The 24,012-nt window shown below is 41.3% G+C and overlaps 1 protein-coding gene across 4 annotated transcripts in view; it reads right to left on the reverse strand.

The window, feature by feature from the left end:
• The window catches only part of NFKB1 (nuclear factor kappa B subunit 1), a 132,193-nt gene extending 108,809 nt beyond the window's left edge, over nucleotides 1–23,384 (reverse strand). For 2 of the 4 annotated variants that reach the window (XM_067736852.1, XM_067736850.1), the window contains exon 1: nucleotides 23,280–23,384. The gene's annotated coding sequence lies outside the window, so the exon portion shown is untranslated. Of the gene's footprint in view, nucleotides 1–12,926; nucleotides 13,059–23,279 lie in introns of those variants that run through there. The other 2 variants (XM_067736851.1, XM_067736849.1) reach the window with 1 other exon arrangement.
• Between the last annotated feature and the right edge of the window lie 628 nt (nucleotides 23,385–24,012).

Genomic DNA, 24,012 nt, shown 5'->3' on the forward strand with positions numbered 1-24,012 from the left:
TTATACCAGTTACACCATGGAAATACTAAATATAAGAAAGCAGGCTATACTAAAATATCATATACAGTACACTTCAAGAGAAGAACGATTACCAGGGGCAAACGGGAACATTTCATAAGAATGAAGGGTCAAATCATCATGGAGAAATAATGATCGTAATGTGTATGTATATGTTAACAGAGCTTCAAGATGCATGAAGTAAAAAGTGGCAGAACTAAAGGAAGCAGAAATAGCCACAACTATAGTTAAGACTTTTAACACTCTTCTCTCCATAACTGATAAAAGCAAATCAAGAGAACATCAGTAATTTTCACAGAAAATTAAGGAACAACACCATCAGCCAAATTAACCTAAGTGCATATACAGAACATTCCACCAGTGATTGCAGACTACACATTCTTTTCAAGTGCACATGGAACACTCACCAAGATAGACTATATGTTGGACCACAAAACAAGTCTCAATAAATTTCAAAGAAGTGAAAACATATAAAATATATTACCCAAACACAATGAAATTAAAAACCAAGACTAGAAAGACACCTAGAAAATCCTCAAACATATATGATTAAGTCATGTGTTAAACTGGGTGTGTGCCTTTAGAATCAACAAACATAGTAAATATAACTTCATTACCCTGTATGAAAGAAGCATCTAAATTCTTGCTGTACCTTGTCCATTGTAACCATGGGGGGCAAGGATTTTTTAAGAGAAGTGATTAGGATGCATTCTAATGCTTTCTATAAGAAACAAATCTTTGCCTGTGGTGTTTTCTTAATCACAGATGATTGAAATTTATAGGATCAAAAAATATTTTGGACATTTTCTAACCATATTATAATTGTCATGTATATCAAATGGCAGATTCCATTCTAAGTAACATTTCTTTTTGTTTACACTACAGTAGGATAAAATCTGGTGAATATAAATTTGCATATCTATAAAAGTTCTCTAAAGATTTATAGTAAATTGGCTAAAGCTTTACATGTTAGAACTGATGTCACTCGTGGGGAGATTGCTGCCTTCCATTTCCATATAAAAACCAATTCAATACACCTACTCAAAGTTTGAGGTCTTTCACTAAGGTGGCATTCAAAAGGGATTTGACTTACTGGACCTTGTTCTGAACTTTTTGCTTCCACATTTCTACTTCTACAGATTTCTTCCTCCCTAAAACTAGAGTACGATGGTGGGGGAGGATGTATGAATACGCACAGCACAGAGGCCTTTTAGGGCAGTTAAATATACTCTTGTATGATAACCATAACGATGGATACATGTAATTATACATTTGTCTAAACCCACAGAATGCACACCACCAAGAATGAACTGCAGTGTAAACTCTGGATTTTGGGTGATTATGATGTGTCAATGTCAGTTCATCCATTGCAGCAAACACACTGTTGCGGTCGGGGAACACTGATAACGGGGGAGACTATGCATGTGTCGGGGAGGGAGTATACGGTAAATCTCTGTACTTTCCCCTCAATTTTGCTGTGAACCTTAAACTGCTCTAAAAAAATAAAGTCGTAATAAAAAAAGAGTATGACCAAATTTTAATTTCATGTCTGACCTTTGTCTTGAGGACCAATTTGGAGTATTTGTATTTTCAGATTGAGGAGGAGGAGACCTCGTGGATTATGAATTAGAGATTAATATTCCTTTTTTTTTTTTTTTTTGGGCCGTGCTGCATGGCATGCAGGATCTTAGTTCCCCCACCAGGGATCAAACCCGTGCCCCTTGCAATGGAAGCGCGGAGCCCTAACTACTGGACAGCAGGGATTTCCCAAGAGATTAATATTCTTTTGATCAAACATAGAGAAACTGATCACATTCTCTTAAATCTGAATATGATGACTTTAGTACGGATTTTCATTTTTACTAATTCTACAATATCAATAAAAATATATCCTTTATGTTTTAAGAGAAAAGGATTCATCATGTGGACCAGCAATACTTGGTTCTACGTATGTGGTGACAACTGGCCTGGAGGGAGAAAATGGTTTCCTTTAAGAAAGAATCACAACAAGCTTCCGATTACACACACACATAAATAATAATTTGCAAGCATCAAAATTAGGCCTTATACAGAGGACCGTTCAGTCCTTAATCTAGATATGAAGGCCTTTTCACAATGACCATGCCTATAGATAAACCCTTCAATATATGCAGATGTCAATGTATTGGGTTGGCCAAAAAGTGCCTTCGGTTTTTAAGTAAAATAAGACACATTTTTCATTTGCACCAAGAACTTTACCAAGCAATGTATTCACCCTTTTGTTCCATTATCTTCTGTCATTTTTCAGGCAGCTTCATAATTCCATCTTCCCAAAACTTTTTCTCTTTCTGAGCAAAGAACTGATCCTGTGCCTTTTACAGTCTTCCAGGGAATTGAAATTTTTTCCATTAAGAGAATTTTGTAAAGACCGAAATAAATGGAAATCCGAAGGTGTAATGTCTGGTGAATACGGCGATGAATCAGAACTTCCCGGCCACGCTGTAACAGTTTTTGCCTGGTCATCAAAGAAACATGCAGTCTTGCGTTATCCTGATGGAAGATTGTGTGTTTTCTGTTGACTAATTCCAGATGCTTTTTTGTCAAGTGCTGCTTTCAGTTGGTCTAACTGGGAGCAGTACTTGTTGGAATTAATCGTTTGGTTTTCCAGAAGGGGCTCATAATAGAGGACTCCCTTCCAATCCCACCATATACACAACTTCACCTTCTCTGGATGAAGACCTGCCTTTGGTGTGGTTGGTGGTGTTCATTTCATTTGCCCCACGACCTCTTCCATTCCACATTATTGTACAGTATAGACTTGTCATCGCCCATCACAATTTGTTTTAAAAATGGAACGTTTTCATTACGTTTAAGAAGAGAATCGCATGCGGAAATATGGTCAAGAGGTTTTTTTCCACTTACCTTACGTGGAACCCAAACATCAAAGCGATTAACATAACCAAGCTGGTGCAAATGATTTTCAACACTTGATTTGGATATTTTGAGTAGGTCAGCTATCTTCCGCGTGGTATAACGTTGATTGTTCTCGATTAATGTCTCGATTTGATCGCTATCAACTTCAACTGGTCTACCCGACCACAGAGCATTGTCCAGCACGAAACTTCGCAAACCACTTTTGACATGTTCGATCAGTCACAGCACCTTCTCCATATACTTCACGAATCTTTTTTTTGTTTCAATTGCATTTTTACCTTTCTTGAAATAATAAAGCATAACAGGCCGAAAATGTTGCTTTTTTCTTTCCATCTTCAATATTAAAATGGCTACACAAAAATTCACCAATTTGGGGCTTCCTTGGAGGCGCAGTGGTTAAGAATCCGCCTGCCAATACAGGGTACACGGGTTCGAGCCCTGGTCTGGGAAGATCCCACATGCAGTGGAGCAACTAAGCCCGTGTGCCACAACTGCTGAGCCTGTGTTCTAGAGCCTGTGCTCCACAACAAGAGAAGCCACCACAATGAGAAGCCCGCGCGCAGCAACGAAGACGCAATGCAGCCAAAAATAAATAAATTAAAAAAAAAAGTCACCAATTTTGATGTCTTTTTTTACATGCACGCTGATATGACAGCTGTCACATACAATCTAACAAAATGGTTTCAAATGAAAATAAAGATAACTAAGTGCTACTAGAGCCATCTTACAGAAAAAAACGAATGAAACTTTTGGCCAACCCAATATAAAGTGAGAAGGAAAAAGGGTGAACCACCCTCTCCTCTATGTCTGGTAAGGTCTGAATACTTCTTTCTCCCGTGTCTCTTTGTCACTGATCTTAACTGCTCGGCAATAAGCAAAATATCTACTCAAACTCATAAATGACAAATTAATGTCAAAATTTAATTTTTAAATATTTTCACTTACATATTTTGTTCGGTGAGGAAAATCTGAGATAAGCTGCCCTTAGGGCTTTTAACAAGAGGAGAGTTAGTGCCTACTTGTGTAAAGCTCATTATTAGCACCTTGAAGTAATGAATTCATTCAGTCAACTCTTGATTGTTACGCGGACAAATATGAGTCACGGAACCAACATTTACGTAATCCAAGAGTCATTAGTGAAACCTTTTAAATGAGACTGAAGGGTAGGAATCTTGACTAAGAAGGGGCAGAAAGGGGGCTTTTGGTGTGCTGGTTACGTTCTATTTAATGTTAAGTGTGTTCACTTTGAGATAATTCATTAAAGCCATAATCTCACGATTTGTGTCCTTTTTTGGTTATGTGATTCTTCAATTTTAAAAAGGCTAATATAAGAAAAAAATATTTTAAACTGAAAACATTAAATGATCTAATAAGCTCCATGAAATTGTGGATTTCTGTCTTGTTCAGCACTGTATTCCCAGTGTCTAGAACCTGGCACATAGGAAGGACTCAACATGTATTCAAATAGATTAACGGTTAAAAAAAAATCCTACTATGCAAAAGTAGAACAGCTTATATAAAAAGCAAAGGTTCCCCACACCACCTCCCAACTCCAATCCTGCTTTTCCGAGTGATCAACTTTTTAACACTCTTAACTTTCTCTTTTTGGTTTTCCTGGGGGTTCTTTTCATATCCTTAAATACTATGTTTATATCTTTTTTCTTAATTGATCAATTTAGACATTGTGTTCTTGCTATGACAGATGAGGATTCAGCTCATAAGACTACCACTTCCCTATCTTCTTCCTCCAAATATAGTTATAATCAGTGAGACCTTGAAGCAATTTACAATCAAAATACTGAATTTTATATTCAATTTCTGTATCATGTGTGCCTTAAACTGCTTCGGAGGTATGAACATGAGTTCATAGTAGAGAATAATTAATTAAGAAAAGATGCAACCCCAGAAACACCTGACGTCAGAAAGAAGCTAGACTGGGACCATAAATGATAACTCATAATCCAAAAATGGACAGTTCCTCATCTTATCATATTGATAATCAAGAACTGTCTTTGTACTTTCTTACATGAATTTTCCTTAAGTTGACCTATCTCAACATGGCAAGAAAATCTGGAGTCTTCCAAATAACACTATTATATCAAAGAAACAAATAATTTTAGAGGGAGATGCTCATTTAGTCTGTCTCATTTTTTTTAAGAGAGAAAATGAGACCCAGAGAAGTTAATTAACTTGCCCAGAGTCACACAGCTTAATCAATAGCAGTCTATCAATATTTTGTCTAGTTATTTACTTATTCATTTGGCAAACTTACTGGGTGCTGTGCTGATAAAAATAAGATAAAATTCCTCCCCTCAAGATATTTTCTGTCTAGAAAGCATAAGAAGTCAAGAGCCCATGGACTGGGAGCACATAAATCTTTACGGGGAGGTCAGGGAGAATGGATAGAGGAGGGACGGAGAAATGGTGATGTGGACACCATGCCTGAAGGCTGAGTAGTCAGCACAATGGCTAGGAAGGAGAGCACACTCCTCACACAGGGAATGCATATGCAGAGGCATTCAAAGTGAGAAAATAGGGCAGATAGGAACTGAAAATTGATATGGATGACTTGAGAAATAGGGGATGGGTGAGGAGCAAGGGTGGGGGTGAGGTGTGCAGGAATCAGCTTGTAACGACAATGGAGACATTTCAGAAATATAAAGATCGTGATATGAGCAGATCTTCACTTCAGAAAGCTGACTTTTATGCTGGAATGAAGGATGGAATAGAAGCAGGAGATTATGCATCAGGAGCAAATGAAAAACATGAAAGCTGGAAATTCAGTGAGGAAGGGATGAATGCTGGAGATGAGAGGGGGATGAATGCTGGAGATGAGAGGAGGCTGAATTGATAGAATTTGGTGATGGACTGGAGGAGATAAGTGAGTATGCATGAAGAATGGGTTTCTAGATTTCTGGCATGGGAAACCTACTGAATGGACCACAGTGGGCTAACAACTGTATCCCCTAAATGTGCTGGGAGGAGCAATTTGGTGGGTGGGAATGATGATAAATTTGATATTGGCATACTGACGGGGACATCCATGTAATGATACTTAAGTGCCTCAGCAATAAAATTATTGTTTTCAGTTTAACACATATTTAGTACGTACAGCAAAACTGCCCCCCCTCTCCAGTCATCCATCTATTTCAACTTGGATTAATTCCTATTTGGCTATTATGGTAGACTTTTCAAGAGAAATAGGATACTTTCCCTGCCCATCATAAAAAAGCACTTCAAAGTAAATGACTGTTAAGGCAATGTTTTAAAATAGGAAGTATTAAAATCTTCCAAGGTGTGCTTGTTAAATTTAGTTAAATGTCTAAAACGGGAAACTGGGTAAACACATGGAGAAACCATAAAGACATTATATCAAATAAATGCTATGATATAGCAAGAGAGCAAGGAAGTGTATTTAACTGTTATCAGATACCACGCTTTTGATTTTATAATTTCCCAAGTGTACTGAGGTCTGCTTAACACAACTGACTTAAGAATGTGGGGGAAATGACTATTGATTTCAATTAATCAAAAGTAGGATAGGGCTTCCCTGGTGGCGCAGTGGTTGAGAATCTGCCTGCCAATGCAGGGGACACGGGTTCGAGCCCTGGTCTGGGAAGATCCCACATGCTGCTGAGCAGCTGGGCCCGTGGGCCACAGCTACTAAGCCTGCGCGTCTGGAACTTGTGCTCCGCAACAGGAGAGCCCGCGACAGTGAGAGGCCCGCGCACCGCGATGAAGAGTAGCCCCCGCTCGCTGCAACCAGAGAAAGCCCTCGCACAGAAATGAAGACCCAACACAGCCAAAATAAATAAATTAATTAATTTTTTTAAAAAGATAAAAAGTTAAAAAAAAGAAAAAGTAGGATAAGCCACAGTGAAATGTCTACAAAACAGTTCTATTCAAGGACAACCTCTCACTCTTTTCATTATGACCCTCCTCTTCTCATCCATGATATACAGAATTTATCCTTTTCTCTGGAATTCTGATTTACTTTCTAGATTATTTTTCTTTTCCACATTTAAGTCAAAAATAAAGTTCAAGATCTGATTTTATAGAGAACTCTCCACTAAAACTTTATCTATACTTTCATTATCCTTTGTTTTGGCCACAGTTTTCAACATTAACTTTAACTTTTATTCTTTACCTTCATGTTTCTTCCTTTCTACTTTAAATGTCCTCTATATGAACAGCCATTCATACTCCTTCCATCCTTCCACATTGTCTGTAATTTTATAAATCATACAGGTGCTTATATTATTCAGAGAGCATTATACTAGATGCTGTAACTTTTTAGGGATTCTTTTCCTCTGACCTCACAACCACACCTAGCCCCCATTTAAAAGAAAAATACACTTTATAAATCAAGTCTTAATGATCAAACACCAATAAATGGTTATATCTTAGAAAATAAACCTATACCTAAGTTAAGAACTGGTAGATAAAGTTCTTCAAACATCAATAAAACATAAGTCAGGGATTCATGTTAAAACACTAAAAAAAAAAAAAAAATAGTCATTCTCTCCATTCCTAAAATTCTTGTCTTGGAAGGCATATTTTCTAGGACAATTAAGCAATTTATTTTCACTATTTAAATGAATTGCAGGCTTGAACCCAGAACCGATGAAGAGGTAGATTGATTAAGGAATTTGTCATCACTTTTAATTTTTCTTTTTCCAAGCTTAATATTAGTAGAATTGATTTCTGGAGATAAAAATGAAGGATACGTATGCCCTGACACTGAAATATACTGTGATATGTTTAGTAAAACCACACAATAAATAATAAAAATGATAATTTTGTAAAATAACTATTTTGACAAACAAAATTCATTATAGCAATCAAGTTATTTATTTAATGTTAATTAAGCTCTCCCTATAGAGGTGTGCTTAACTTTATGTAGGTTTTGTAGTTTTTTAATTCAAGTTAGCAAAAAAAGAAAATCTCATGTACAAATGCTAGTGAGCCTCATATATCAAAAGGCTTAAATCTAAGAAAAATCCAAAGCTTTATTTTCCAGTATGAAATGTTTGAATGGTCCATACATTTTTTGATTCACACAGTGAAGACTGGGACAACATTAGAGCTCTGTGTTTTCGTTTATGCCCAGAAGCTATAGACTGAGCTGATTATGTAATGGAACACAGCAAAATTTATCTGTTCTCTCCAAATCTTCTCACAGGGAAGCTATATGCAGAGTACTTGGATTATTTTATTATTCTAACTAACAAACACTGCTGCTATTCACTTTTCAGGTTACTTTTCAACAATGACAGCTTTACAATGTACTTGTTATATAAGTAAACATTTATTTTCTTCCTCAGTTTGTTGGCAACAACAAAAATGATTATACATATATGTATTTGTAAACAACTTTTAAAATTAATTTTTAAAACTTGAATGTGTGTTTGTTAAGTGATTTGAAGAGAGGTCAGGGTCAGAACCAGAATTAATTAAGTCCAAAGCTGAGTGGACTGAAGTTAGGAGTTTTCAGTAAAATGGTTCTGACTCTCCCTGAAGGTATAATACCAGGCCTGGGAGTGTTGGCATTGTACCTTTTTCTAGTGTAGATGGTATATTTCATTTCATAAATTGTGTCCACAGAGAATAAATGGTTAGATTCAGAGTTCCAAGGAAAATTTTCTGAAAATGCTACAAATGAGAAATAATGAACAAAACCCTCCTGTGATGAGGCCCCAGGTTTTACAGTGTTGCAAAATCATTACAGTATGAAGGCAGAAAGTATAGTAAATGTTGCCTGCTGGTTCCTGAGGTTTTCCAGCTATAACCTTTTCCCCCCAATTTTTTATAGGTCATAAGTATTTTATTCCGGATGTCATAAAATATTTTGGTTTTACTTTTTGATTGATTCATTGAGATAGGCTTTAACAATCTTTGGATTACAAAGCAGTGCTTGCAGCATCAGTCAGGCTCCATCAGCCAGAATTTTTTTCACAGCTTAAAGAAATCACCTATAGATTAAATTCATTAATATCTGTCAAAAGTATGGGTCAGAATAAAAGCTGGTTATAAGATTTTTGGCCTAATGGTGAAATGTAAATGAACAGTAATAAGCCAATTTGTAATAGGGAATTAAGCCATCCGTTTCATTATTCTAATTTCAAAAACAGGCAACAAATCAAAGCAGATGAAACTTGTACTACTGATAATTAAATCTATTACTGCAAAAAATATAAAAGAATAACAATGAATTGATTTCTTTTTAAATTTTAAAATGCGATGATAAAATGTTTAAATACAATATTTTCATGATTAATATTGTAAGTTTAACAAATATTTTCATCCATAATCTGCACTCTTGAAGAGTCTATACTCTTTAACAAATCACACTTTATATCACTTTTGTGTAAAACTGTTAGGGTTTAAATTTTTTATAGTGAAGCAGTGAGATTTCATTTCACAACTTAGTTTCTAAACTATTAGCTGATATTCAAGGGTAGGTCTACCAGCCTCACCTGAAAATATGAAAGCGTATTAATTTGCACCCAGGAACCCTCTCTAAAACAACAGAGACCAAAGGTATGAAACAAAGTCATCATTGAGAAAAGAATGCTACTTCTTCATCTAACAGTGAAGCACTGGATACTCATTAATGAAATATTGCAAAGATAAGTGTCTTGGTAATATTACCCTAATTATTAACTCTACCAGATTATCTGGTTGCAAATATTAATCTTTTTTGATTAAAGAAAAATGCTCAAGGAGCCAAACTGATTTGCTAAACTATGTCACAAGTCCCAACTTTCCTCTCTGAAGATGAATGAATGCCTCTATCTTTAAAACCCTTAAGGTCTCCTAAGCAGTGACAGGGTCAACTCAAAGGGGTATGTACGCTTCTCATGATTTACCTGCTCACCTCCAAGAACACTGTAGGGGAATTCAGTATTTATGGGAGATACAAGAGAGCAAATGAGAAGTCATTCTCAGAAAGCAGGGTCAATTGCTTCAGTATGGTTTGCTGGTCACCAAGAAGCAGCTGTCAATTAACTCTGATCAGACATAAATGTAGATGTAGGAGCAGCACATCTAAAAGTGGCCCCCAGCACGAAAATTCTGTTCCTTCTCCTCCTCCTTCTCTTCTTAAAACATAAAACAATCATGCCACCTTGTATGATTCATATTATAAACAGAAAACCAATCAGCCAAACGAAACAACCTTCCTACTAAAAGTAAGGGAAATTAATGAGAAATTTTGCATAGCCATTGATTCCTATATATCCACTCCTGTTAATGTGATTGCTGTTCAATCTGTAGACTAGAAGAGCAGAACCTGAATATCTATTCTTATTGGTTAAACTACTCTGCATTTCCAGATACATTTTCTGCTGCAGTCATTTCTATGCTCAGAACAGCACTTCTACTAATAGGTTCTAAAAAAGAAAAAGATATTTTGACTACTTTATTAAAAATCTATATAGAAACGCAGATATCATTTTTTTAATTTATTGTTTTAAAATGTCAACTACTGTTCTTATTTCTCCCAAGTTCAAACTAATTGAAGGTTATGAAGTAACCACTTCCCCCAGAAGCCAGAACTTTCACCTCTTCTGAACAGGGGAATACCTCTCATAAATTAGGTAAAAAATAAGGGCTTGCTGATTGAATGATAGTCCAAGATTCCTGTGGCTGCCAATTCCTTATAAAGACCTTCCATCTACCACAGTGAGCAATCCCTGAAAGTCCAGGTAGTCACTTACTTCATCAATTATCTGGAAGTCTGAAAGCAGTGGTAAAAACAGCCTGCGTAAATATTAGTTTCTCAACTAGTGTCAATTTGTTCCAAGGAAAGTGACAAGAGAAATGTGAGGGCTGTGATCTCTAAATCTAAAATTCTGTCTATTTCAGACTAATTGAACTTTTACCAAGTGCAAGTCAGTCATTACAGATGATACTGTTTAAAAGGTAGAAGAAGGAAGTGCAAAGATCAAAGGAGCGCTTACAAAGGGGAACAACTATTTTTGTACATATACTCCAGTATTTACTAACGGGGTTTGAAAACCGGGCGTTTACTCAGCCCATGTGAATGCCAACTGCAGAACACAAGATAAAATTGACAGTTCAAAACAAACAGATTTTCAAATCACCACCAATCCCTAATTGGATTATATAGAACTTTCTTTAAAAAGTCTTTCAAACAAGGTTAGAAGTGGTTTTCTATTCACGGCAAGCAGTATTTCAGTCCAGTAGGCTGTGGCCCAGGAAGACATTTTATCTAAATAAACTCCAGAGGGCTTTGAGGAGTTGCAGGTATCAATGTGGATGAGTAAGTTCAGGAGAGCTCATGTTTCCATTGATCATACGTGCTCTTCTCACTTTAGCAATTTAATTACATGATAAATTAATCTTTTTATTTCCTGTCTTCTCAAGTGCAGAAGCTCAAAAAAATACTCTGCTTTAAGTTATTTACATAACTTCTTTAGTGCCTCAAACAGTAAAAGGATTCATCTCTAGAAAGCACAACATTAAAATCAGGAAAACAGCATGCTTCAGCTGAGGGCTTTATTTTAATCAGATTCCCATTTAAAGTTTTAGCAACAGGAATGCAATTTAAACTACTCAGGTGTATTCAATTGAGGTATTTTGCTAGAAAAATAAGCACTGAACATCTTGATCCTAAGCTTTAGTGTTTACCAAAGATCACCAGTCTGTAGAAGAACATTTCTATGCCAGAGCCATTAAATGGTTTAGTAATACAGTCATTCTCTCAGATTATGGGCTTTATAACAAAATCTTTAAGTTAAATATAGTTATTTAGTTACCTGCAATACTGAAAAACCCGACTTAGCAAAGTCCATGAAAACCGCTTAAATCTTGATAATCAAAGCCAAGCAATCAACCAATCTTTGTACAAATTTCCTAATTTACTACAGTAAATTAATGAGAAATTTTATGTAGCCATTGACTCTTACACACCACTCCTGATAATGTGATTCCTGTTCAACCTACACACCAGAAGAGCATAAGATGAATATTTACTCTATTGGTTAAACTACCCTGCATTTCCAGATACACTTTCTACAGCAGTCATCTCTCTGCTCAGAACAGCACGTCTACCAACAAGTTCTGAAGAAGCAGAAGATGATATTTTGACTACTTTATCAAAAATGCATATGGAAGCTCATATATTTTTTAAATTTATTATTTTAAAATGTCACGATAGGCTTTGTTTATATCATTTTTGTTTAAGAGGTCATGCACAACACATGGTACAGCTGTCCAACTGTTTTACATAATCAGGGTGTCTAAAAAGTGTTCTAAGTGGGTAATTTCGCTCTCAAACGCCAGGCAGGCCCTGTAGGATCAGTACCAGGCCCTCCTTATCTTTTGAAAACTAAGGTACAGGTCCTATAGTAGGTGAGCATATCCTGTCCTGGTTGGGGTGTGTGTGTGTGTGTGCGTGTGTGTGTGTGTGTGAAGTGGGGGGTTTCTTCTGGAGGTAGGAGACCAGGAATAAGGCTGTCCAGTTCAATCTTGGGGAGCTGGGGAGGGCTTTCCCAGCCCAGAGGACTGACATGCACTTCTGCTTTCATTTCGTGGAACGCCCTTAGGTGAAATCTGCTTCTGCACTGCACCAACCACCTTCCCCTCACTCCTCCGCGCCCAAGCGCCCCTCATCCCTCAAGCCCCGACCCCCCGGCAGAGGAAGGGGAGATGGGGATAAAATAAGTTTGCGCGAGTTCCCCTCCGCGCCGCGTTCCCGCCCGGCGGAGGGAAGGGGGAGAAAGAACGGCCCGGGAGGGCAGCCGCGGCCCTCCGGCCGACCGGCCCGTGCTTAGTCCGGAGGTGCCTTTCCCCCCTCGCGCAGAGCCCATGCGCCTCTCCGCTACTGTCAACCTCGTCCTCCGGTCTAGCCGAGCGGTTAGCGCAGGAATGAGGAAGTCCGAGCGGGGCCGGACGGGGTGCGGGGCGGGTGGGTGGCGGGAGTCGGGCCGCACTTCGCCGGCGGGGCCCCCGCTTGCCCGAGTCTGGCTTACCCTGCTGGCGGGTCCGCGCTCGGCCTCCTTGCGCCTGTGGCTCCCGCTCCGGGGCGGCGCGGGCCTGGGGGCCGAGGAAGGAAGAGGCGGCGGCCGGCCGGAGCCGGAGCGGGTCGGATCGGGTCCGGGCGGGCGCGCGGTCTCGCCGGGCCAGTCAGCGCCGCGCCATGGCCGCAGCGCGGGCGGAGGTAACGCCGGGCGCGCGGCTGCGGGACCACGGCGTCGCCGCCTTCCCGGCCGCGGCGACTCCGGCCTGGGCTGCCCCGGGCTCTCGAGTGAGGCTGGCAACGGGACGCTGGCGGAGGGCGGCGGCGAGAGGCCCGACCGACGGGAAGAGCAGGGGAAGCTGTCGGCGCGTCGCCGGGCCGCTCCGGTGGCGAAACCTCCTCTTCCTGCCCCGGCTCGCTGGTGCACTTCTCTCTCTTTCTCTCTCGCTCACTCTCTCACTTCCTGGCTGGAAATTCCCACTGACGTCGAGAGAGAAGACAGACAGACGGACACACGCGCGCACGCCGCGGGGGCGGGAGGTGGGGTCGCCGCCGGGGGTGGGGGAAGCCCGCACGCCTGGTGGGGGGGTGCCTTGCGCCCCCGGCCCGGCCTCGCCGGCCAGCTCCGCACCCACCCCTCGGAGCCGCTGCGGGGCGCAGGCGAAGGGGGCACGTTCGGCGCCCTGGACGCCGGCGTCCCCCGCGGGGCGCCCGGTCCGCCGCCGCCGCTCCGGGAGCCCCGAGGGCAGCGGCGGACGGAGACGCCCCCTGGAAGCGCCCGCGGAGCCGACTCTTGATGGGAAACCGGCGGCGCGGAGGCGTCGGCCGTGAGGCTGTGAGAGTCAGCGGGTCCAGAGCCCCGAAGGACAGGCCCAAGCATCCAGAGGGGATGATGGGTCGGCATGGAGCCAGGCATGCTGTGTGTAAAAATAAGTCTCATCTGTATATTGCATTTAAGTGCTCTCAGTTACTCTCAAATCTCTTTACAGATTAAATTGGAATGTCTGTAGCATAACTGACTTCTGTCCAGGGAAGTCTGAACGTCTACCGGTTTGGGGTGAGGTCTCAAATCTGGTTTTGACAGTTCTTCAGAACTTTCATTTACAGGGCATTGTCAGGCCTTTATGAGAATGCTGGTAGCAATGGTTTTGGTTCACAGCTCGGAAAGAAATACTGACCCAGCAGGTGGGAATTTGTTTTCTTCTGGAGAGACCGCTGCTAGAACCCGCAGATCACCAGTCACTAGCATTTGAGCTTCTTTACATGCCAGGCACTGTGCTAGGCGGGGCAGGGAATACCTTGGGGTAGATTAGTTCCCCAAACAAGAAACCAGAGCTGAAATAGATATTTTAGTGCTAATTATCTCACTACTGAATTCAGTGATAACTGTTTAAATTGAACTTTAAAACATCAGGAATCACCGATTCACCAGGCAGGGTTGCTATGGCATTAGATTGCCCGTAGCAATATTCCCTTCGTGCCCACTCCTTGCCATGCCCCCTCCCTCCTCGGGTTATAAGAATCCTCTTGGTGGAGTTTTCAGCAGAGGAGTCGAGATCCATTTGTTTCGGTCTGGGGTGAATCTCTGCAGTGACCTTGGGAGCAACCAACAATCTTCCTTCAAGCCATTTCATTTAGCTCCCAGGGGCTGGTTAAACAGCTGGAATTCAGGGGATTTACAAAGACTGAAGACAATGACTTTTTAGAAACCCTGTGTTATTATTTATGGGACATTATTAGAAATTGTGCCAATATTGTGTTTTTAGTAGATTAATATATAGTTTATAAGAAGTGATTTCTGCCTCTGTCTTGAAATAACAAAGTGTTAGGGGAATAGTCTTCTTTTTCCTTATGGGGTAAGTGTGAACATTCACACAGTTCATTCTGCATGGGCTGGTAGCCCATTGCTGAAAGAATCAATAGACAGTATTGTTAGAAGAGAAGAGTCAGTGTGACATATTATGGGAACAAAAATTGAAGAGTGTTAATTACTTAAAAGGATTAAATTTCAAATTCAAAATTATCCCGTACATTGAACTTAAAATTGAGGTGGGCAGAGGGGGTGGTCTATTACGCAGCTGTTTTAGTTTTCTAGGGCTGCTGCTAGAAATTACCACAAACTGGGTGGCTTAAAACAACCGGAATTTATTCTCTTAACAGTTCTGGACGCCAGAAGTCAGAGATCAAGTTGTTGGCAGGGCCAGGCTCCCTCTGAGGGTTCTAGGGAAGACTCCTTCCTTGCCTCCTCCTAGCTTCTGGTGACTCCTGGCAATCCTTGATGTTCCTTGGCTTTAGCTGCATCGCTCCAATTTCTGCCTGTGTCTTCACGCGGCCTTCCTTCCTGTGTCTCCTCTGTGTCTCTGTATCCAAATCCCCCTCTCCTTTCTCCATTTTAAGGACAGGAGTCTTTGGATTTAGAGCCCACCATAATCCAGTATGATCTCATCTTAGCTTGACTACATCTGTAAAGAACCTATTTCCAAATAAGGTCATGTTCATAGGTATCTGGGGTAAGGACTTGAACATATCATTTTGGGGGACACAATTCAATGCACTACAGTAGACAAAACTATAAAAGCCCTCCATCTACTCTTTTTGGCTCACCAGTTATCCTTCCTGTACTCCCGCTTTGTTTCCCAATACTTTTTCTACACCCTATACGTATACATACCTGCTTTCAGGAATGTTTCTTACAAATTCACCTACCCTCAGGTGTCAGAGGGCATTTGCCACTATCAGAACACAACAGAAAAAATGCCTGTGGAATTTCAGTCATCAAGATTGTGGAAAGGGCAAGATGTGTTGTATTTGTCACTAAATCTTTGAAATCACATGAATTTCTCTTCTCATAAAGCTGCGTATTGGAAATGTTGGCGTCAAGAGAATTCTGAGGTTGAGATCTATATAGTGTACACGTCAACAATGAGAAGTTATATAGTGTGTAAAGAGTATTCAAAAATACAGACTCATATATCTGAGCCTTACAAACTCTAAGACCTATATTGGGGATAGAACAGGAGTGAACTGTATTTCTGTAAAGGGCACAACTTGCTCAACATGCTTAGAAACACCCAGGTCACAGCTCTTGGCTGTGGGAGCCAAGATGAAATGGAAAGACTTCACTAGACTTGAAATCATACTTGACTTAGAGTCCTGGCTTTGCCTTGAATTATCTGTGTAACTTTTGCCAAGTTTATATGAACTTCAGTTTTGTCACCTATACAATAAGCATAACATTATAGTGTATATTATATAATAAGCTGTATACTAGCTTTATATAATGCTTTACATTATATATGTTGTGTTGCTACGGTCTGAATGTTTGCGTCCCCCTCAAAGTCATATTTTTAAATCCTAATCCCTGAAGTGATGGTGTTACGAGGGTGGTCCTTTAGGAGCTGAATAGGTCATGAGGGCAGAGCCCTCATAATTTGGATAAGTGTCTTTATAAAAGAGACTCCAGAGAGCTAGCTCCTCCCTTCTGCCACGTGAGGGCACAGCAAAAAGTCTGCATCTGGGAAGAGGGCCCTCACCAGACCATGCTGGCACTCTGATCTCAGACTTTCAACCTCCAGAACTGTGAGAAATAAATTTCTGTTGTTTATCAGCCACCCAGTCTGTGGTATTTTGTTATAGCAGCCCAAATTAACAAACTAAGACATGGCTATATAATATACATGTAACAACATATGTGTTGTTACATGTATATATACAATAATAACATGTATTTTACATTATGACAACTCTACCTCACGAAGCTCTAGAGACAAAGGGGAGATAAAGAATGTAAAAGGCCTATGCAAATGTAAATAGTTATTCTAAGAAAAAGGACTTGAAATTAATTTCCTCATAGGCTTAAGTGACATAAAATGCTCACACTGTTGACCACTGGGGCAGACACTCATCCTTGTGGCATCTCTCCCTACTGATAGCAAAGTGTTGCATTACACCTCTATTAAAGTACTTGTCATGTTCTATCTTGTGCTTGCGCAGTTAGCAGGTCTTATTGGAAAAGCACTCCATTAGCCTATAAAAGTGGGTACAAAAGAAAAAGGAGATAAAGCTGGGAAGAATGACCTCTTATGTAATAGCCAGGACAAAAGTGATTTGTATAGTGGATTATATCACCAAGAGTAAAACCAACAGGAGAGTGCAAAGAAATCATCTTCCTCTTAAGACTGTATAGAGAATCCAGAATTGTATTCCCTTGACAATGGAGACACACTGAAATGGAGACAAGAAATTTCAAAGAAGAATGTCACTGGTCTTAGAGATACTAGCATCTTTTCTATCAGCTCAAATGATATTTATGCACTACCATCACTGCCATCAAAGAGTTCGCAAAACTCAAAGAAGTGCTTGTAATTATAGTGCTAGGCAGAGTACAGTAAATGCTTTCATGGAGGTATAGTCAAATACTTAGGCATAGGTAGGGAGAGATATAATGGTGCTTGCAGTATTGCCTGGTGGTTAAGCTCTCGAGCTATGGAATCAGGTGCTACCTTCAAATTTGAAGCCAGTATCCGATTGTGCCCTTTGCAGAAAATAATTCACTCTTGTTCTTCCCTGAGTAGCTGTGTGACCCTAGATATAATTGTTTCAAGCCTCCTTTTTCTCACCTGTAAGATAGGATGATAATTACGCCCCACCTCATAGTGGTATTGTAAGGGCCAAATGAGATAAGGTGTGTGAAGCACTGACCAAGTTGCCAGATGTTCAGAAAACTCATATTTATGTCGGTTATTATTAGTAGTACTGCTGTTTCTCAGAGGAACAACTTGATGAAGATGGCCCTTAATGGATGCCACGCATGGTGGATAAGATATGATGGTGAATTGACCAGGAGAAAGAAAACGAATGAGGGAAAGTGAGACTTAAAGACATAAGGTCTGGGTTTAAAACACAGTTTGTAACAAAAAGACTTCGGAAGTGGAATTGTATGTTGTAATAATTAACGTTAAAAAAATTAGAGTTTTTCCCAGACACCCACTTGTCAACATTTTTTTGGGTCTAATATCACCTCTCTAAAGCACATTCACTGCACTTAAAATATGTTCAATACATAATAAAGAAATGTTTTAAAAGATTATTCTTTCACTTAAAATGTTATACACATTGTTTCACCAAAGAATGGGCCATAAAAATATATCCTATACACGAAGAGACTCAGGAAGAAGAAGGTGTGGGAGAGCCAGGATTTGGACCCAAGTCAACTTTCAGGAGGCTAAGATGCAGGTGGTGGAAGGAAAGTTAAAGTTTGTGTTAGGTGAGGGTGTAGAAGTCCTGGCATCATTTATCCTTTTTTTGAGGCAGTAAAGAAAGGAATAGAGTATCTGTTTTCCTCTTTATGGGAATCACAAAATAGTAGTCTTTTGCTGCTTCTATACAATAATCATTTGATATTTACCAACAATATAACTGGGCAAAACAAAACTTTTATGGCACAATGTATCTTAAATAAATGAACTACTCAGGCTAGAAAGAGTTGACATTTTATGTTATCTTCTCATAATCTAAGTGAAGGATGATTTGGACTCAATATAGTAGCAGTAGAATAATAATCTCTGTCATTTATCAAATACTTATTACTTGTGGCACAGTTTCCAGTGTATTTACATGATGTTTGGGATAAATAAGACTAGCTGCTCTTTTCTAAAAACTTAAATTTCAGTGATCCAACACAATAAAAGTTTAAAAGTTTCCTTCTCTCTCACCCAAAATTCACTGCAGAAGCTCCTGGGTGGTGGCACACAGGGGCAGCTCTCCTCCAGGTAGTAACTCAGCCATTCAGAATCCCTCCAGAATACAACTTCACCATCATTATGTGTTGCTTCCAGTGTTGCCTCAGCAAAGGAAGAGAGAGAGCATAGAAGATGTATGTCTTCCTTCAACTCCCTTTGACTGAAAGTGACACAACACTTCTGCTCACATTCCATGGCCCCGCTCAGATGCAAGGGACCCAGGAAACACAGCTTTGCTGGGTGTTTCGGAAGAAGAAATAGGTTGGGTGAGCACAAAATTAATAACTGTTACACATGTATTAACTTATTCAACTCTCAGACAATCATATCAAATAGGTTGTCATTATCTCCATTTTTATAGACGAAAAGTCAAATAATTTTCCTAAGATTTCATAACTAGCAAGTAGCAGGGGAATCAGGATCTGAACCCACTTGATTTGCCTCCGCTGTCCATGCTCTTAATCACTACACTAAACTATTTATCCAGTGTAATGAAAAGGAGAAGGATGTAAGAGATTTTAGAAGATAGGGTCAATAGGACCTGCTTACCAATAATACATGCAGTTCGAGAGAGAGGAAGAGTGAGAGAGGGCTCTGAGTTTTCTAGTCTGGGTACTTAGAATGGTAACATCATAACTGAGAAAGAATCTGTGGAAATATGATGAATTCAGTTTTCATCATGTTAATCATGATAGGCTCAAGGAGATCACGTGGAAGTGATTAATGTTCAGTTGGAAATTCAAGCCTGATGCTCTGAGAGACATAGGATTGGTGATCTAGATCAAGAGGTAACTGCAAAGATGCGGTGGTTGTCATGAGAGTGTTTCTAAAACATTAGTGACCAAAGAGTTGGAAGAGAAGAGAACCAAGAACAGAAATTTGATGAGTAACTATTTCTGGAATTGGTGTGTGTGTGTGTAGCAGGGGAGGGGAGAGAAAGAGAGAGATGCTTAAAGACTGCTCAGGTGCGATTGAAAGGTAGGAAGAAACGTTGGAAAACCAGAGAAGAGAAAGTTTCAAGGGTCAGAGAGTGCTCAACAGTGTCAAATACTGCAGACAGTTCCTAAAAGGTCAGAAAGAGAAGAAACAGTTGAATTGGGGAATTATGAAAGCCCAAGCATGGCTTCAGGGGATGGGTGTGCAGCTAAGGAAAGAAACCACTTTGCACTCTGTTCACCCTGCTCACTCTGTTCAGAAGAAAAGGCGACTTTACTATAAATTCTCAAAATGCCACTGATACCAGTAGCTCCAGTCCTATGTTACTTCATAGAGCAGTTTCAATATAATGATGGGAGCCAGGAACCACATGACAAGGGGCTGGCAAGTGAGTGGGAAATGGAGACAGGAAGGCAATAAATGTAAAAGAGTTTGGAGTGAGAAGCAGGAAGGAGAGAGAAATTAGTGTCATTCTTCATTTATCTAACATTTATGGAGTTCCAGGCTTAAAGGAAGTTTGGAAGGGTTGGGAAATAGTTTAATGAGTTATAGACTTAATAAAAGAAAGAAAATTCATGAAGGAGCAAGGTGCCAGAAGGGAAGTGGGATGTGTGGAGGTCACAGTCTAGGTGAAGGAATTGCAGGGGACAGGTCTTTCTGTGTGAGCAGCGAGGAGGACGCGGAAAGAGAAGCTCGCAGAAAGAGATTAGGCTCATCAGCTGAAATGCACACAATCAAAAATAACTATTAGAGGGCTTCCCTGGTGGCGCAGTGGTTGAGAGTCTGCCTGCCGAGGCAGGGGACGCGGGTTCATGCCCCGGTCCAGGAAGATCCCACATGCCACGGAGCGGCTGGGCCCGTGAGCCATGGCCGCTGAGCCTGCGCGTCCGGAGCCTGTGCTCCGCAACGGGAGAGGCCACAACAGTGAGAGCCCCGCGTACTGGGGGCTGAAAAATAAAAAAAAAAAAAGAGAGAATGTATTTTGTTGTTGTTGTTAGCACTGCCATACCAACAATACCACAGGCTGGGTTCCTTAAACAATAGAAATGAATTCTTCTCATGATTCTGGAGGCTACAAATCCAAGAATAAGGTGTCAGCTGCATTGTTTCTTTCTGAGTCCTCCCTCCTTGTTTTATGGGTAACTGTCTTTTCCCTGTGTCTTCACATGGGTCCCTCAGAATGTCTGTGTTCTAATCTCTCCTTTTTGTAAGGACACCAGTCATATTGGATCAGGGTCCACTCCAACGACCTCATTTTAACTTAGCTCTTGAAAGGCTATCTCCAAACACAGTCACATTCTGAGCAACTGGAGGTTAAGACTTAAACATATAAATTGTGGGTGGGGCGGGTCAGGGGACACAATTCAGGCCACAACAGAAATATCTTCTACTGATCTGCACGAGACATGGAGCTAGAGGAACAACTCACCCCAGTTTTCCCAGTACCGTCTTGGTTTTAGCACAGAAAGCTCTTCGTCCAGGAAACCCTCAGTCCCCAGTTAACCAGGATGATTGGTCAGGCTACTTGAAGCCAACAAAATTGGTTTGAGTGAAATCAGACTGGTTGATTTGAGACAGCTGCCAATTACTTGTTTTTATGGGGGGGGTTTCTGTCTTCTGAAAGGTTCTATATCTGGCTGTCAAAGCTATTCATAAGTGATGGTCTGATACTTATATATTGATATATACATATATCTTTATATATATAAAGATATATATATATATCTTTAATAGGATAAGTGTGCCTTTGCATACATATATCCTGACAAGCTTTTACAGAAACCTGAAAGACATCATCATAATAATACCCATTATAATAGATCTCCATTCATCATATTGGTAGCAAGACTAAAAAATAAAGTGTCAGGACTTACTGAATTGCAAATTCAAACAATGCTACTTCTCTGTTGACGATTTCACTGTTTCAACAATTTTTTAAAAACTTCAGATTCAGGATGCTTTAGAATTACACTCATTTCATGTAAAGAAATTGTTTCAACAGCACTTACATAGTTTTAACAGATAACCTTTTCTGAGTGTGCGTGTGTACGTGCCCACACCCCACATGGCTGCAGGCAGATGTCATTAGATCTGCTGAAGTAGGGGAGCCCTGAAGAAAGTTTGCAGTGAGACTGTGTGAGCAACTAACCCTGGTGGTCCTGAGGCTGTAGTGCAGTGAGACCCACAGTTCTTGAGGAGAAAGGGGCTGCCCTACGGTGAGGCGCCAAGTCCTATTCACCTTCTCAGTGGAGTCTTTTCTGAACGCCAAAGTTGCCTAAGATCCTCCTCTTATTTGCTTCTCTAGTTCCTGGGCCACTGCAATTGATTTAGCTTGTTGTATTGAATTGTATGATACGAGTAAATGGTTGTTGAGTCAGTGTTTGATTAATTTTAAATTAAAAAATATGTGAAAATTTCAAAATAAATAAAAAAGTAAAGTACATAAAAAGAAAAGCAAAGTTGATAAATATAACTAGTTGAACTTACTCTGTAGAGCGATCTGTGTGGACAGAAAACAGATGGCACCATCAACAAGTCATTAACAAGACTTTGATGAAGGAATTATTTTCAGGGGTGGGAGCAGAGTTAAGGGAAACCAATGAGGGATGGCAAAGCATCCTAGAGATAACAAGAACAGGGAAGCTTTACCACTCCTAGGCCTGAAAGGGCAAGGAAGGGGAGTGGTGCCTGGAACCAAGGAAGAGCTTGTAGCTATAGGTGAAGTTTTAGAAAAGAGCGGGGTACTTCACTAGAGAAACGAGCCATGGACAAGTCACCACATGGCAAGCAGGGAGCCAGTAGAATACATTACCTAATCTCTCCCTCCAGCATGCACGTCTGCAGTGTTCCCCATTAAGAGGACCCCATTGGAAGCCAGAGGCACAAAGCAGGATGGAGAGAGATGCAGAGTGGATCTGCAGGAGCAAGTACAGAGTATCCAGAACAAAATGCAAATACGAAATAACCACTATTTTAAAAGAACTTAACTGGTCAGTTTCTAGTGGTACATGCAGGCTCATTGCGTAGCTAATCCACCCTGACAGGGACAGAGGCTGTAGGGCCTAAGCATGGTATAATGCCTGGAAACATCTTCATAGGATGGAAGTGCTACAGAGAACACACGGCTATCCTTGCCACAGAGTGTGGCCTTAAACACTCAGCCATCCAGGTCCTTTTAAAAGCCTGTTAGAAGCAAGTCGTAAACAGGGAAGAGAGTCTACCGAATAGGACGTGGGTGCTATTTACTCCATTTCAAATTCTATTCTTGGTGGAGCGGGGATCGCTCAGGCCGCAGCCAGGAGGGCCGGCCGGCCGCGAGTACCGCGGAGACCAGGCCGAGGGGGCGGGCCCGAAGCCTCGGCCTCGGCCTCGCCTCCGCCCGCGCTGCGCCGCGCCGCGCCGCGCCGCGCCCGCAGCTTCCCGGCCGCCCGCTGCCGGCGGCCTCGCGGGGCCCGGAGCTCTGCCCGGGGAGCGCCGCCAGCATGCTGCAGAAGCGGGAGACGGTGCTGCTCCTGAGACCCTTCCAGGGCCGGACTCTGCGGACCGTGCGGGAGCATTACCTGCGGCCCCGCGTGCCCTGCAGCGGCCCGCTCCGCCCGCAGCCCGCCGTCTGCCTCAACGATGGGAAACTCTTGTCTCGCGACGTGACTCATTCCATGATCCCAGATTGGAAAGTCGTTCAGGATTACCTCGAGATCCTTGAGTCTCCTGAATTGAAGGGAATTATTGTCAAGCAAACGGCTTGTCAAGCTGTGCAGCATCAAAGAGGCCGGAGACAGTGTAACAAATTGCGAAATCTCCTGAAGGATGCGCGTCATGATTGCGCTCTCTTCGCTAATGAATTCCAGCAGTCCTGCTCTCTCTCTCAGGAAAGCGGGGAGTCCATGGAGAAGCGGCAGAACAGGAGCATCTACAGTGCAGCCGCTTGGTACTGTCACCACTGCCAGGACAGGATGCCAGTCGTTATGGTGACAGAAGATGAAGAGGCGATTCAGCAGTATGGAAGTGAAACAGAAGGAGTGTTTGTGATTTCCTTCAAGGTATTTCCAGCTCAATTACCTGGACAATTTTTGGCCTGATTTAAAGGCTGCCCACGAACTGTGTGAGTCTACCCTTCAGTCTCGACGACAAAGAGAATGAGAGTCAGTCAGTAGAGCCACGGGAGAGAGTACCCAGAACATCTACCCCTGGAAGTGTTAGAAGCCGGCATTAAGTCCAGGTGCTACATCCTGGTGAGGGTCATAATGGAGAATCGGCCCCAGGACCATCCAGTGTGTTTTCTTCTCTTCTTTACTTGCCTCCTGTCACAGGCCTCTGATTTCAAAGGCTGGCAACAAGACGGGCCTGAGTAAGCCAGGGCCGTCGATGTTCAAAGTGATGTGGGAGTCTGCTCTGTAGACATTGCCCTCCAGTTTGGAGGTA

The sequence above is a fragment of the Pseudorca crassidens genome, chromosome 4 (assembly GCF_039906515.1).
Source record: "Pseudorca crassidens isolate mPseCra1 chromosome 4, mPseCra1.hap1, whole genome shotgun sequence".
In the NCBI taxonomy this organism is placed as follows: Eukaryota; Metazoa; Chordata; class Mammalia; order Artiodactyla; family Delphinidae; genus Pseudorca; species Pseudorca crassidens.